This window comes from Pteropus alecto, unplaced genomic scaffold (assembly GCF_000325575.1).
Source record: "Pteropus alecto unplaced genomic scaffold, ASM32557v1 scaffold195, whole genome shotgun sequence".
NCBI classification, from domain to species: Eukaryota; Metazoa; Chordata; class Mammalia; order Chiroptera; family Pteropodidae; genus Pteropus; species Pteropus alecto.
The window spans coordinates 6,613,093-6,631,341 of NW_006438073.1; positions in this window are offsets into that span (position 1 = coordinate 6,613,093).

Below are 18,249 nucleotides of genomic sequence, written 5' to 3' on the forward strand. Positions count from 1 at the left end.
AATGCTGCCCTTAGATTTGGAGGTCTTGGGGAGAGAGAAATCAATGAAAATTACTGTATACTCTGTAAAAAACACTTTCCAGTTTAATATATATATATATATATGCAGTATGTGTGGCATCAAGAGATCCTGACATTAGTTCACTGTCTTCTCCTATCATAACGTTTGAATCGTGGTTTGAAACCCCCAAGCACGTAAGCATATCTGACTTCGTACAGTAATTAACTAAAGAGCCTGACAAGTGCAGAGCGAGGCGTGTGGCCGAACGCCCGGTACCCTGGTGGACACTGAGGAAGCTCTGGCGGCGACAGCATGGATGAACGCGGTGAGCCATGAGAACGTGCCCACCACGAAGGCAGGCAGAAGACCAAACCGGACCTGTGCAGAAATGGCTCCTGTGTCCATCTCACAGGGCACTGAGGAAACCCTAAACCAGCATACAGGGCATGAGGAAAACGCAATAGTGACCGCCCCTGACTGACGAAGCCCGGTGCCATCAGCCCCGAAGTGTAAATCAGGCGAAAGCTCACAGTTTCTGCTTTACAGACCGTTTTAGTGTCCCTTTAAAAAATATTTTAATGGTTCTTGTAAAATGGTTTAGATCATCTATTTTAATTTATATATACATATAGTTTAATGTGTTCATAAAATTTAAAAAAACTCTAGAACCCTGAATAAATTCAAATTATGCCTTTAAAATTGTAATCGCATATCAAATATATAAATGTCAAATATGTACATAAATTTTTAAACGAAAAAATTTTCTAAAATGACTTCTGGTTTGTTCTCGTCTATAGCGAGTGAATGCATGAAGGGAAGGCCACGCACTAAACTTGACTAGGAGAAGACGTGTCTGAGCTTCGACTGTCAAGTTCTGGATGTACAAAGATAATCTATTTTTCGGACTTTTGAACTGTGATTGATCAAATCTCAAGCTTGTATTTAAAAAAAACTGAATGATGCCTAGCATAAAAAGAGCCATATAGATGTTTCAGATGGTTTTGCTATTGTTTGTATGAGAAGAAAAGCAAATGAGCTCAGTAAAGATTACAGGCAACGCTCCACAAATGTAATTAACAATTACTCCGTGTCTACTCCATTTCTACGCCATGAGGATATAGTCAAGATGTGTCCACGGTGGATTTTTGCTTTATTTTCGCCAATTAACAGACTATTGGATATGACAGTAATTAGACACCTCAGCTGGAAGATCATTATGTCTTAATGAGATGATTAAAAATTTAAAAAAGTGTGCTTCCTGCAAAATATTAGCATGTATTTCAACTAACAATAGTACAATTTATTTTGTCTCCAAGTTCATTGTGCTTTGTCAGCCCATAAAAAAAAAAAAAAAAAAATTCTCCAGTCAATCAAAACATGCCTTAGAAAACGACATGACCTAAGGGTAAAATGACAACTTTTAATGAATCAACTGTTTCAGTTATATTTATTTTGAGACTATTTACCAGTGACTCTCTGACATGACAAGTTACAGTTGCCATGTAATAAACTGGTACAGATGCCATGTAATATAAATATACTGCTACACTTCGCATTCACCAAGAATTTCAGTTTCTATGCTGTTATGTAGTTCAGACCGCCTTCCAAAATTTAACTGAGTCGGTATCTCATAGATGGATTTGTTTTAGGGCCAAATGCAGATCTCTCTACGGACAGCCCTGGCAGGCACACGCGAACACGGAGAGACTGGAGAGGAAGTGGAGGGTATCTGAGGGACGCTGAGCCCCAGCCAATGTCAGCCATCTTCCAGCGATTCTTCCTTTGGGTTAGTTTTGTTTGCCTAAAGTCAACGTTTGCTGCATATGTCATTTAGAACAGACAGTAACTCACACCTCCCACATGCCACCCTGAAGTAATTATCAAATAAACGAGCATAAGGTCTGGTTTGGAGGAACTGGAAAATTCAATATAACATCAGACCGGGGAAAAAAAGAGAGACGAAGACTTACCTCTAAAGCCCTGCTCAACAGGGGGCGTCTGAAGCTCCTTCATTCATTCATGCACTCTTTCAGTCACTCATTCATTCACTCAGAAGGCACTTATTGAACACGTATTATCCAAATAAGCAGAATATAAATTTATACCTCTTAATTAATGTCAACATTCTTCAGTCCTAAAACGAGAAGTTGCCCTCTTACTTAAACATCATTTACTATTGCTAGTATGGAAATAAAACTACCCCTTGCAATCCTACACCTGTGTGTTCAAAGCCGAAAGCCATCGCCCAGGTACACCACTTACTGCGGGCTGACCTACAAACACAGCTGCATCCAACCTGGTCCTGTCCCTCCTTCCTGAGACAAGGAGCGTATTCCTTTCTTTGTCTAAGGCCCACGTAGCCACCTTCTCTGGACGTCACCCACGATCCTGAACACCCAGCTCTGCGGGTTATCCTGCAGCAGCCGGAGGAGGCGTAGTGACGGTGTGCTGGCCCCTGGTAGCGAGCCCGCTGCGGACGAGGGAGCTCGCTTACTTTAGGTATTTACAACTCCAGCACCCAGGACACCTGGGCCCGACAGAGCCAGCCGACAGAGCCACACTTGCTGTCGCCACCACGGCTATGACCTCCGCATACGACATGTGTGATTGATAAAAAGAATAAAGCACACACTGCATCCCATGAACTCTGCACATTTATACCTTCCTCCCTCCTGAAATCACCACGCAGTTTTTAAACGGTAACTGTATCCTCCTTATGTTATAGAGGTGAACTGGTATACAGCCAAGCATATCTGAGCAACGGCATGGCTTCCCCGCCCTGCCCCTCGTCTATCAATCAATTTATTTGTGTAGCACAAAACTGCTATTCCTCTGAACCGAAGCCGGAGGAAGCCTTACATAACATAACACTATGCTGATCTACCTTGACATATACATTATGCAACAGCATTTTCCTTCGCTATACTTTGGGATATAGAGCAACGCTTTTTTAAAGTCAGCAACATCACCAGGAATAAGACTTTTAAATGAATCTACTAGGAAGACAGAATTCTCACACTTAAAGACAAAGCGTTTCTTCCATAAGAGTTATGTTTTTTTTTTTTTCCTGAAATTATTAAGTTGCAATGATTGGGTAACAAGTACATTTATAAGCAATAAAAATGGTATACAGAAGAGCTCTACTTAGAGTCTTTGGATTATTGTTTTTTAAATATTTTTTAAATGTATCAGCATTATAAGTTAGATTTTTAATGGAAAACCAGATTTTTGTTTTTATCATTGTGTGATGAAATATAAAACTCCCACAGACGAGGGAGTTTGCTTAGTTTATTAGTATTTACGAATACAGCACCCAGGACAAGTAAAAATACTGCCTGAAACCACTGAGCACTTACTACGTCTATGTCTGGGGCTTCCTACAGGTCAGCGCACGTAAACCTGACCAGCCAGACGACACAGGCGCAAACATTATCAGTGTTTATTGTGCACTAAGAATCTGAGGTACAGAGATTTGAAAGCGTTTTTCCAGGACTCAGCAGATAATCAGCAGACCCAGGGTGTGAACCTTGCTCTTAAGGCTAAACACTATTCTTCCTTTAGTGTCTTTGTGTTTTGATGTAAACGACAACAAAAAAATACTCTTCTATTTCTTCTAAAATTGAATTCATTTTAAAACGGTTTGGAACACATTTCAGGATAGGAATGACAGAAAATCACCAGCAGCTGAAATTTCACCATCTTCAGAAGAGGGCCTTATGAAATGTGTACCCAGCCTTACCAACACATGGGGAATGGTGAGTTATCCGCCGACTGCCAAAAACCTACCACTGAATGACTCAGTCAGAAAAAAACCCTCTAAGCACTACTCAGTAACTATGCTGCCCGACCAGTTCTACACTGCCTTTATATTAAATAATGTACTTTAATAATCGATGAGTCAAGTTATAATATTTATATAATTATATGAGAAGCTGAGACACATTTTTCCCTTAGAGAAGCAAGCAGAAGCAAATCCACTCTCAAGAAGGTGAAGATTCTTCGTGAGTAAGCTCTGAATCTAAATAAGCCTCAGTCCAAAAAGAGTTTTATTGCAGACTGATAATCCCCTAGGTTTATAATAAAAATGCTGACATAACTTCAGCTACAGCATAACAAATGCAAGGCTATAATGTGTGCCTGTCAGAAATTCCTATTTATTTCCAATGTCCTAACAGATGTACTTTAGTGACTTTAAATTCCTTCCAAAAGTTAATTGCTTGTCTATCAAAAAGATAAACATCTTGTTTTAGGCTTTGGGGATATTGCATGTAGGGAATACTCTAGCAATACACTGTGTCCAAAATTCATCTGCAGTAATAAGCCAAACTCTCAGAGCATTAGGAAGCTACGAGAGGGGGGTACTCAGCCCATCCCCAAGTTAATAACTATAGAATTCTCCACATAATAACATCAAAATGTATAATACACTTAGATGTCATTACATGAATAAGGTTTGATTTGCTGCTACCTAATGACCATAATATGTTTACAAAGGAAATTTCAAAATGAAGGTGACATTCTTTTAGACTCTTGGGAACAAATATTGTTTCGGAAAAAATGGACCTTCAACATATGTACTCCAGTATTTTTCAAGCTATAAAACCTGACCTATTTATAAGTTGTAGACTTACAAAAAATAAAATAAAATAGATAAAATGAAACAAAATATCACATGCAAGAGTAAAGATCGTTTTAGGAAGCTATGTCAGGTACATACACACGGGCATACATTTCTTCCTGTGATGTACTATTTTTTAAAAGCTTGAAAACACTGATTCTGAGCAACTCTTTCATTTTACAGGCTCAAGGCTATTTCCCCAAGGTCACAACTCATTAAGAACAGAGCCTGAAACAGAGACTATCTATCCATCATTCTGTCCTCGGCCCACAGTTACATGCCATTAATGCCTGCGCGTGCCTTGAAATAAGCATATATAAATGCCCTGCCCCTTGACTGTATGCCTTAATTTCACATTCTAATTCTGCTCCTGCCCTGCAATATATTACTATATAGTGTTTTCGTCACAGAGACAAATTAAATTCTTATATGAAGGTAGATAATGACAAACGTGATGGAAATTCTGTCACTCCCCCTTTATAAAGTTGTACTAAAATGGTGAAGCAACAGCAGGAGCAAAGGGTAGAAAAAGCTGCGTTGTGGCCATCGGCAGCTCGGCCAGACCAGAGGGTCCTCTCAGAAGAACGAGGATGAAACGAGTTCAGGAAACACATACACTAACACGGGGTCTTGATGCCACTGTTAGATTGGATGGATGACAAACGTGACCAAAGCTGGGCATCTGTGTGTCTTACATGCTATTTATAAAACTATTAGATGCATGGAAAGTAACAAGAAGTGTTATTTATCCTTTGACTTTTTCCATACACACACACACACACACACACACACACACACACACACACACACAATAGATAGGCAAAGGTTTTTTTTCTTTTTTTTCTTTTTTTCTTTTTTTTTTTTAAATAAATAGTCCCTTTATCCTTATCATTCCACAGCTTCCTTCCTGCACTAAGCAACGTATGGGCACCCTCGTACACTCCTCATTCATTCTAATAAACATGTAGTTCCAATTTTATACATGTTCTACAATTTAATAAATATGGACGAATGAGGATGTCTTCTCTTTCAAACTTTATTTTTCCAAATATAAAGGTAATATTTGCACATGTATTAAGATATATTCCATTATAAATTTATATAATGTTTTAATAACATACTATTCCTTGATTTATCTACTTTGCACAGTGCATTTTGCTCATCTGCTATGGCAGATGAGAAAGTGAGGACACTTACATCCATTTTTTCCTTCTTTCCTACTCTGCCTCCTGACTTCTGGCATTTACATTTTAATGTTTGTTTTCCCACTGCTTACCATGTATAACCTCAAGTAATATATACTTAAACTCTTGTTGATTTATCAACAACCTTAAATCAACCCCGGCTTCAATGAAAGGTTAGGAAGGTTGCTACATAACTTCCTTCCACATTCCCCTTTGACTTGTCATCTTCTGATTGTTAGTTACATCGTTATTTTTATAACATCGAGACAATTTAACCTCCAATGTTCTATATACAGTTTGATCCTAAATATTAAAATCCAACGTAAGCGACTTTTCTGGCATTATGACTAAATATTATATGTCACTGCAGAATCAAGCAGCATGATTATACCCTTGGTGAAAGGATTTTCACCCTAACATGCTACATGAAGAATTTTCAGTGGATTAGCTTTTAACTTTCTTCTAGTTCTCCACGTTTCTCTGGGGGTTAGTAAAAACCACAGAGTTTCAGCTACCGCTTTTCCTGCATTTCATATTGTCATTTCACTCAATTTTTTTGGATTACCACTCAATATATTTTCATCAATCTTAGTCAATCTTTCTCTATCAATCTTTGCATTCCTCTGGAGTATGATTAAAATACAAAGTCTATATTTAAAGCAATTCTTTCTCAGGTCTTTGAAAACATTGCTTTAATGATCCTGGATCCAGTATTGCTGATGAAAAAGCTGTTATCTTGACTTCATTTCTTTGCAGATAATCTATTTTATTCTCATTGGACAATTGTAGCATTTTCATCTTTATCATGAAAAGTTTGATATTTCACCAAGATATGTTTACATATAGTTCACCAGTATCCAACCTACTTGCCAGACTTTTAATCTGAGGATTGATGTCTGTGGTAGACCGAACTCAGAAATGGCCCAGTCTGTGCATGTCTGCTCGAATCCAAGTCCGTTGGTTGTCTGGGCCGGTCAAGTCATCTGCTTTGGTCATGGGACAGCAGATGACTTGAAAGCAAGCAGAGACTTGAAAAAGCCCTGTGCATTGACAACTGCACTCTGTGAATAATGCTGCAATTGGACTGTTTTGTTGTTATTGACATATGAACCTACAGACGCAGACAACAGTGTGGTGGTTCTCAGGGCAACAGGCTGGGGGAGGATGATGCGGGTAAAGGGGGGCGAATATATGGAGACGGAAGGAGATTACACTTTGGGGGGCGAGCACACCATGGAGTACACAGATGCTGTGTTATAAAGTTGTACACCTGAAACTTACACAATGTTATTAACCAATGCTACGCTCAATACATTTAATAAATTAATAAATTAATTCTTCAGAAATTACAATCTTGTCGCCCTTAGGAATCCTGCTGTCAAGAGAAGCTGCCAAAGTTAGAAGGATGATGGGACGCATGGCACGGTTACTCTCATCATCAAGAGCCAGTCATGTGAGTGAGTCCATCTTCTATCAGCTAATCCCCAGCCAATTTTCCCAGGGAACAGAGTCACATGAGCTAGCTCGGGTGAAAAGGGCCACACCTTGCCCAAACCCGGAGAGCCAACCAGCCAAATCACTGGCACATGAGCTAAATAAATAGTGGCTATTTTAAGCTACCAAGTTTTATAGTCCTGTATCACATAGCCAAGGTTAATCGACACAGCGTATTTATTCGGCTTATAAAAATATTACTTTATTAAACTATAGTCCTTGCCTTTCATTGCCTTTTTCTTTACATTAGTCAGGTGCTGACTCTTTGACTATTCCCTGTTGCTCTTAACATTTTTATTTTACATTTCCTTGTCTTTCTGTTTAAAATGTTGGGTGTTGATTTTCAATTTCACTTGAAAATAAAAAGTAAGCTTCAGCAATGCCCTGTCTACCGGTTGGTCCACAAAATAATTTAGTGATCATATTTTTAATTTCCTGCAGATTTCTTGTTCTCCGATTGCCTCTTTTTCATAATAGCCTGTTACAGTTATAATACCCTCTCAAATCTGCGAAGGGTACTAATCAGACTCCTTTTCAAGTCTCGTGTTCCATGCATGATACTCAAGTCTTCTGGTATCAGTGACTCTCTTTGTTCATCTAAATATAGTTTTCCCCTAAGTATCTAATGAGCCTTGTCAGTTTTCTTTATTTCTAAGTGAAAACTGACGTCGACAGAGGTAGCTCAGCCTGTTTCATCTACACTGTGAAGTACATCTGCCCGCAGTGATGGCGGCGCCAGCAGTCAGGACGCTCTGCAGGTGTTGAGGCAGAAAAGCAGGCGGGCCAGCTCGTGACCCTCACGAGTGCCAGCTAAGACACGACACGCTTCATTCTATGTGTGAAACGCTTCATTCTATGTGTGAAACGCTTCATGAAGTTCACTACTGAACACATTTTCTACTTTCTCTCCAATGTTCAACGTAGGATTTCATTGTCACAAACAAACAAACAAACAACAAAACCCAACAGTGTTTCGTTATTTTCATGCTGCCACAGGAAGAAATAAAATTAGGTTCGTGTGTTTAATCTGCTGACTTAAACCAGGAGCGCATCGATTAGTCTCTTTTTAAGTTCTCATATGTTAGCTTCTTCAGATCATAAATGCCTGATGCTGTGACGAGAATCCAGGGTATTTAATTTCTGAAAGAATGCATTTTGAGAATGATTTATCTGTAGGAAATAATTCACTTGTAGAGAATAATTAAAGTTTCTAACACAAAGATTTTAAAAGAAAACCCTGGCTTTTCTCTTAACTTCAAAAGAATACATACATTATGACACTTTCCAATAGATTTCTGAAATCAGTAGTTACACAGATGAATGGTATTGTTATTTGTAAACACTGCCAAACTAAACGCTTTAGAAATCAAAGTTCATTTAAGCTTTCTGACACTAAATAGTATTTCTTTTTTACGTTTCCAAATTTATGAAAGCAACATAAGCTCAAAAGCAAAGCAGTAAATTAAAATAGAATAACATGATTTCCAGCAGCAACAGAGATAACTCACTTCCCAAGGAGTTCGCGAGGCCAAAGGCTGGCAGAGCAGCCGCCCTTGCCTTCAGAGGTCGAGCTGATCTTCCAACACGCCGCATCTCCTACTTAGCTTGGATGTGGTAACACTCATTTGTCTTAAATCTCAAGGCTGGTGTCCAACAGATTATAGTGATCAAAAGAACTATGTCATATTAAAATGTATATCAAGAAGGCTCACTCTATTTTTATTTTAAAATGGTGATTTAAAAAATTTTGGCAAGAGAACCTAACTTTCAAACAAAAACTTATAGGAACCCACAGACACACAGATCGAAGAAAGAAAGCAGAGTTGTTTTGCACAAGGAGGTTGGGGTGGGGGAGAAAAGCCTTGTAGTTTAACTCGATGGTCCAGAGGCACAGCAAAAACACCTTTTTCCTCAAAGGAGACTGAAATTCACCCTTCTACTATAGGAAGGAGAAAAAAACAATTGTGACTTCACACTTCGATATATAGTTTTCATAAATATTCGTCGAAAACGATTAAATGTTTCAGCAACTTGTTTGTTCAATATCTCTCTGTAACCAAATGACACGAGACCCTGGGAGCTACACGGGGACATATGAGGCACAGTCCTAACCTCCAGCAGCTTAAACATAAATCACACGCGAGGCGGAGGCCACATGCGTGGCGCATCATTCCATAACCGCCCCATGCAGACTGGCGCTCACTCGGGCAGACGAACTGTTCTTCCTCAACTGACAGTTACACAAACCGGACGAAGAAGACAGGCAATGCCGGGGTGGAAACAGACTTACAGACGAGGACACGCTGGGAATGAGGGACAAGAGGCCATCGGTGTAATCAATCGGAAAATGGAGGCAAATTTAGTTAAACAGCTAAGTGTGGGAAACACAGTCCGTGTTTAAACCATTCACTGCCTCTCCCTGCTGTGCCTGTCCCTCTCGGAGAGCAGACGTCCCTTCTCTGCCATGTCAGGCTTGCACAAACGACTTGCCTTGGCAATGAACCAGGAGCAGAGGTGACGGCCAGGCTCTCCCTCCCCTCGGCCACAGGCCGGACGTGGCCTTGAGAAAACCGGCTCCGTCAGCCTCTGTGCTGGCGTGAAGACGCTGCTGTCGCTCCAGGAACGGGAAACTGACTGAGGAATGAGTCGACTGCAGTGGGGACACCAGGACTGCCCTCACCGCAGCAGACTGGCACCAGCATGCAGACGCTTAGAACCCGCTGAAGGACAATGGCGACGTGCGGGCCTGCAGCCAGGCAGAAACTCATCCAGTGCACGTTTGGCACCAGTTTCCATTCCCAAATGTGCCTTTTCATTCCGCTGTCTTAACCCAGGAGTGAGTGACACTGAGCTTGATTTCGGTTCATTTGACATGGCACAGGGCAACCAATATTCACGTCTGTCCCTCCAGAAATCTAAGACAAGGAGAAACGTGTCTTCCTTTCAGTCTTTGCTCAAAGGTCACTTTCTCCATGAGACTTGATGGCCTCATTTAAACCTGTAAGCTGTCCCCACACTCATCTTGTGCACGCTGTACCCCACACCCTCGCTGTCTTTTTCTCCACTGCCCTTCCCCACCACCCATGGGCATGTAAATACATACATGCACATGCACGCACATCCCTTACTCTTTGGTTATTCTATAAATTGCAAAAACCTGAAATTACTTTACAGTTCGCAGCACCTTACTAAAAGATTTTGACCTCTATATCCCCAAGAGGAAGGCAAGTGACAATTCTCATTTTTAACAACTGGAAATAGAGAGAAGAGACAAAGCTCTGGGAAATTCACTCCAGCTGCTTCATTAGTATAAACTTCCAAGAAAGACTTGACCTGTTTTCTCTAACAGATAAAGTGTATCACATTTCAGGCTGATCTTGACCTACACTGACTTGACAAAACCTGATGAAGCCATGACTTATTTATAACTGTGCAGGAGCTAGGAAAATCCCCACTCATGCTGCCCAAGGAAACAACTGTTACTCGTGACCACAATTAGAACACAGAATCTGTTTTTCCCACAGAACAGTAATTAGGTGTAGCGAAATCATTGATGACTGAGATATTTCTGGTACATTATGGGTTAACCTGTTTTTTGTTTTTTTTTTTCATGCTGGCTGGGGAATTCACCATTTTAATATTTTTTTTAATAGCAAAACAAATGTGAGCATTTAAACAAAACAATTTTTAAGTCCTTGTGCATTGCTACCATTTGAAAGGTGGAGACTGGCTATGCCACCCTTGCAGAATACAAGACCTTGCACAGACAGCATGATTCTTTTTCTTCCAAAAAATATTTTCCCTCAAAGTAAGACACTTTGTTTTGAGAACGATCCTCAAGCTAATTCTAGAGAAACAACTTTCACTTACAAATTTCCACTCTAACACCTTCACAGATGAAAGAAACTAAACGAGAACACTGTGTAGGTGTTCTAAAAAATTAACAGCAGAGGATGAATAAAATACAGTACCTTCTCAGGAATTTAACTGCATTATATTCTGAAAAAAATCATTCTAAAATGAAAACTTGAAAATAACTGACACAATTAAATGTTGAACAAGTCAAGAAAAGCTTCAAATACCTGATAACTACCAACAGTTTTAAACGTGTTTACGTTCTAGGGGGACTGAGCGGCAGAACGGATGGCGCCACGTCTCCGCTCTGTGGCACTCGCCAGCGGGGGAGTAAGACACTTTGTTTTGAGAACGATGTCGTCTCACACTGACTTGGGAGAAGTTTATAGGAAGTGCTGTGAGAACTTCAAGGGGGAAGTAGCGACGTCTTACAGATGAAGGAAGAGTTCTAGGAATTGCCGTTGGTCTTGAAGGATGCGTAGAAGTGTGTCGGGTGAAGAGGGGCCTTCCTTACAAAAAGTCTAATGTGGACAATGGCACAGAGGCAAAAAGCAAAGCCTAGCCAGGAAAGAGTCTGCAGGGCGCATCCAGAACGCCGAGCACTCAGTAAATTGGAAGTAGTTTTAACAGATTATTTATTCGACAAATATCTACTATCAACTAAATGTCAGCTATATGAAATGATTTTAGACAGAAACGATGTACCAGGATTGTGAAGAGCTTTATACAACATGCTAAGTGTTCTGGAAGTTATTTCATAAGGTTATAAGGAGTTATCCATCAGTGGTTCTCGTGCAGGGGAGTGATAGAATCGATTTCTTTTTCTCTATTTAAGTCGGGTAACTGGAGCTGGAGGTGAGGGAAAGTGGTGACCAAGAGACTAGTCAACCAACAACTGTGATGACTGAGGTAAGAGCTAAAAGGTAAAACAAAGGCAGTCAGGCAGAGAAAATGGAGGAAAATAAATGGATCTAAGAGAATCGTTTCCAGTCACAGCGGTGTGAGGATACAGGCAGAAGAGACAAAAATCAGCAGCGCCAAGAATTAAAATCTTAAAGAACCGTGTGGAGCATGTTAACCTTTAGATAACTGACCGGCAAGTACAGATTACAAGTGGGCCGTTTCCAAAAATAGAATGAGGCTAGGAGAGACATCAGAACCATCGCAGGGCACATTTAGGATACCGAAGAGAGAAGCTGTAACTGTGACGCAGAGTTAGAGATAACTGTGGGGAAGGAGACCATCCTTTGGGGGCCATTCTGTTGTCCCAGCTGTTTTGCAGTATACTGCCACATGCATTTCCTTGACGAGCCAGACACTACTCATAAGGTATTGTTATGCCTAACTTACAGTCAGGAAATGATGCAGGAGACAGGTTTATTAAAGACGGAACGTCGCAGAAGTGATGACCTTTCTCTCTGGGAAGCAGGAGACAAGGTCGCCTGTTCCAACAGCACTAAGAATCAAGTTGTGGCAATGGCAGAACTCCTGTATTGAGAAACGTGATTTCTGGCAGATAAAATGTGAATGAAATAAGCAGACTGCATAGTAATTATTGTACGATAACAAAAAATTAACCTAAATGGCTTAATTTTTAAGTACTAGCTCAATAATTAGTGCATCCTTACGTATAAGGTCCAATGGGTGCTTTAATAAACAATGGCTTCAGTTTTGCAGGAGATAGGAATATGACTCATTCTCTCCAACGTTTAATCTCATCTCAGTGAGGACGTTTCTAAAATAATGTCTCACGTACTATTTCACAAGTATTTTATTATGTGAAAACTCCATGCTGGGAATCACAATTGAATAACTAATTTAAAACTAATTGTTTCGAAATTAACCTGGATGATGATCGTAATGAATAGAAAAAGCGTAACCTCACATTTCAGGGGTTTCCTACGGCCCCAACTCAGATACAAAAATTATTTTTGCTATGTCTTTTATTTAAAGGTTAAAAGATGGTCTAAAATAACCCCAGTGTTGACATATTTACAAATTATATTTTACTTGGTCATACAATACGCTTAAATAAATAAAAGTTTTAACACTGAGTTGTTTAAGAAAACCTTAATTTTATAACTTTTTTTGGTGTGAAAAACAATTCATAATGCTTCACCATATGGTCTCATCATCCTTTTGCTAATTACCTACAAGTCACCACACAGGTTTTACAGCTGCTACTTACTATTCACTGTGCTGTTTCTCCAAAGAGTCATCCCTCTTTTCACACATTTTTGTTTTAACCATCGTCAAAGAACATTAATAGCATCTATGCACAGGATTAAATATTTTACAAACATATTAATAATTATATACATACATACATATTTAAAGGAATGATGCTTTATATTCAAATTAATGTTAATTATTTGATAAAAGTTTCAGCAGACCAAGATATTACAGTAGTTTTATTTTAGCCAACATTTTAAAATTCTTTATTAAAAGCTGGCAGCCTGGAGTATGAAATGTGGCAGGCAGGCATTAATGTTATAATAATAGTTTCTGATATAGAAAGCAATTAGCTCTTTTGAAAACTGATCTATTTTATATAAGCCATATCTAATTTTGGACATCTGCTTTAAACAATGTTAGAACTAAATTTGAATTTTGTCATATAATAAATCTAGAATAATGATTAATTTTTTAAAGTGCAGTTAGATAGCATGGCAGAAGAAATGATATAAACTTAAAGTATTTAAATCCTAATAAATATCCTTGCCTCTGCCCTCCCCGTAATATTTTATACGTACTATCATTCATCCAAATGGATAAAATTAAAATGATATAAAATTGAAGCATTTAAACCCGAGTGAAATCTTTATCTCTGCCCTTCCTATAATATTTTATATGTTCCACCCTTCCTCCAATTGGTTGAAGCCCCAGTGTAAATTCCTTCGGGGCCAGGGTTATGACTGATCCATCACACGCATCTCCTATCCACGAAGGTCTGCACGAGCAGGGGCTGAAAGTATCTGTTGAAATACAAGTTCATGTCTTTCAGCTCCAAGTGTTTTACAGTGAATATACCGACTTGTTATCATGCTAGTCATATGATAATGGTGTATAAAAGGCCAAAAAAATACCGAATATATCGAATAATTCAGTGGTACCCTAAAGGCCCATTTAACTAACAATGGCCAGTTCTTCCTTTAACTTTACACTATCCTGCCGAGCTAACGAGTTTTCTTCTTATTAATACTGCACAGATCTTCCGAAAAGCTAATATCAATCCTCTGACTTCTCGGACTGCCCAAACTGCTAACGGAACTCAGTGATTAAAGTTCTCTTAAAACAACCCCAAATCCGAGCATCTCCCCTTCCAGCCTGTCGGGAGCTGCTGCCAGCATTAACGTTGATCATTGACAACATAATGCACGTTTGATGTGGCGGAGGTGATCGATACCTAAAATCCCTTCCCTAAAACGTGACTTCTATCTAGGGAGGAACATGCCATGGGGAAGTAAGATATTTCTATTTCCAATAACTGATTCTACAGTGAATCTTGTATAACGCCTTTACATCAGAGACAAAGATCTCTTTACTTGTAATATTCTCGGTCTCTGTCATAGTAAATGGCCTTGAATTCTGCCAGTATTTTAAAAGGCCACTTTGTCTATTTCCTCCCTCTCACCAGAAAAGCAATAAGACATCAACACATCGTGCACCGACTTATATATTTACTTGGAAACAGGTCCCTAAATTGATGATCAGTATCCAGAATAAAACACTTTCTAATCGGAATCACTAACCTGTAAAGCAAAAAATCAATAGGAGACCACATGAGTCTAAAAAACAAAGAAAACAATTTTAAAGCACTATTTGGCCACAATTTAAAGGGACTTTAGTCAAATTGACTAGTATAACTAGGAAATTGCAGTTATTAGTCCTTAAGCCCTCCTGGGAGAGTTGTTGTCTTTTTCCAAAGCTTTGTTCAAGTACAACAGTCCATCGGACCTTGGAGCCATCAAGTGTTGGTCTGATGAACCTGTCATGCTATTGGAGGGTCACAGTGACCTGTGCACAATGTTTCTGGGGGAAATAAAAGCTTTAGAGCAGAGTCACCTGCGTTACACTTCAGTGAGATGACAGGCCACCCGAGGAATGACTGTTACATTGCAGTCCATATACAGTTGTGAGTCAGATGTGTGAAGCAGTCCGTAACTTTAATGCCAAAATTAAATTGCGACTGCCCACAATCACTTACAGACAGAGGACCGACTGTCTTTATTACTTCTGCTGTAGCCCAGCTTTTCCCATCAGAAATGGCAGTTTTAACCCCTTGGCCTGCCTCAGATCCGTACCAGAAGGACGCTTTAGGAATCGATTTTGTATGACTAACAACAAAGAGAACCAGGCAGAGAAGACACGAGAAAACGGAAGTGATACGTAAAAAACACCCATGACACAGACTCAGCTCCTCAGAGCAATACAATAAAACTGTAAGAAACTTGTCGAATAAAATAGTCCAGTCTAATAGAATAAAAAATAATGAGGCTAACTTCTCCGTAATGATATGTAATGCAATAAAATATATTTTGGAATCCTCTTTCTGGAAAACATATTTGAAACTGAGACTTAAAGGATTTGGTAGTTATAATCCTACATGAGAAGGATTTTTCATTTAAAGTATTAAATAATGTTAACTTTCAATACTTGTCATATTTAATTTATACTTTAATTTAAGTGGGTATGAATTTTGAATTTGTCATTAATATTTATCTTAGTAATCACTATTATTTCTATGGCACCTATAGAACCCAAGCAAGCAATACTACTGGATGGTAGAAAATGATCAGGCTAAACCTTTAAGCAAGTTTATCCACCTAGTCCTTGGGAAAAGAAAGATTATGACTTCTAAGATTCCAGTTTCTAGAGAAGTTTGACTGTGTATAAAGACATTTATAGAACTTCACCCATGTGGCTGATTTTTTTCACTTGGGAAATCACATGAATTCATACGGACCTAAAGTTTGTGAATTGCCTGGGTTTTGTATCTGCGCACCGAACGTAGGTGTCCAATGAGCCTCGTTACTGGTTCGCCAGCCCTGTCTCTCTTCCCTTTGGATCCTGAATGTACCTGGGATGGCAGAAGGATGGGATGGAAGGAAGCGGAAGATGAACTGAACGCCAAGATGACCCACACGAGCAAATAAAGATAAAAAACAACTTTTCATCATTGTCCCAAATGCCCTAGGTATGAGCAGCATATAAACATGTCTAACAAAACATAAATAACTTCTAAATAATTAGAAATGGAAAATGCTAATAGAGACACTAGACAGTTGGAAAGAAATCACTACACAGCATACACAGCATACAGGCAAGAGAGCTAAGCAGCATTCACAAAGGTCTCCGACGGTGACTGCGCTTCCTTAAAATCGTGACTCTCCTGAACCAGGACAGTCAAAGTCCCAGAACAGTGGGTGTGCAGTCACATCTCTATGCCTTGGATGCAAGCGACACAGGCTAGGGACTCAGATCACTGCCTCCAGGAAGCCTTCCCTCCGCTATTTCTCAGACAGCCTTGATCGCTTCACGTTGTTACGATGCATTCATGCGTCTCTCTCCCTGCAGACCCCACCCCTCTTACGGCAAAGAGTTTACATCTATCCAGTGTGTGTCACCAGCAATGATTGACACAAGGAGAGTGATAGACAAATATTAATTTTTTATAATAAACTCTCCTATAGTTCAATTTTCTCATCTGTAACATTGAAGTTTTATGTTCATTTCAACCTCTATAATTCTATAATTTAATTCTTAAAAATTCAGACATAGTCTTCCCTCAGCTAATATTTAAAATATAATAAGCTTAATTCTTCAATTTGCATTTATCTGGATTCCTCATCCCTTTCATCCAAGCCAGTCCCGGGTGCTCACAGGAGTCAAGTTTCACACACGACAGTTGATGAAATAGCCTTGCGCCTATTTTTCATAGTGAGCAATGGACATAGACGTGGGTCTTGAGAAGACAATCGGTTACACTCTGAGCCACGTATTCGATTTCCAAAATAAGAAATTCCCTCTGTCTTTAGCCTCTGCTCTCCCTGTCCCTGCCCCCTTTCTCTTTCTTGGTATGTGACCAGAAAAATTAGAAGTCATGAAAATCAAATCAGTACAACAAAAGGCTTGACTTTTAAGGTAAGTCATTAACATGATTGTAAGTGAAGAGGCACATACTCAAAAGGCTCAAATCTGACTTCGACTCTGCATGAGATCATGTCTGTGTGATGCCGTTTTTTTAGAGTAGAGCATTTTAATATTACCTGACTTAGTTATTCTTATTTTTTTCTAATAATAATCTTAATTTTCATCACTATTCTAAGAGGTTGTTCATTTCCTAATTTGATTGATATTCGGATTTTTAAACTGTCATTAGGATTAAAGAGTTTGCTGATTCTCAATGGTTAATCACAAAAAAACTGTTCCGAGGAAAACAATTTGGTGATGCTTAATATTCTCTGATGACTCCACTAATTATTTTACATAAGCAAATCTGTTACCTGACCTGTATGAGTACATAAATCACATGACTAATTTCAGGTTTCAGGATTGGGAGCCAGGTCCATTTTGTATGTGCAGCTACCTGAAATCTAGGAAACAGGACCCACTTTTCTGGCACTATTAATCTCAGTTTTCTGTGTTCTTTAAGTTAGTAGCAATACGAGATCTAAAGAATAATGATATCAGGCATGTCTGGAGAAAAAGTTGGCTCTGAAACCAAAAGCACCAGTTACAAAGTATCCCGGGTACCAGGCATTGAATAATTAAAATGGTTCTGTTTTTTGTAGAGCTGTGACTAAAAAAAGGGAAATTATAATAAAAATTAATTGACATTGCCAAATCTCGGTAACAACTATACATTACTTAAATATTAACAAAATTTGCATAAAAACATTAATGCTAAATGGTTCTCATTTTATAAGCTCCTAGCTCTACGATGGTTGACCCTTGAATAAGGTGGGGTTAGGCATGCCAACTCCCTTCACAGTCTAAATCCAATTTTTGACTCTCCAAAAACACTAGTCAGCTTTCATCCAGTATTTTCACTCTTTGGTTGGGAATCTGCATTTAGGGATGAAAAAATACCATTTT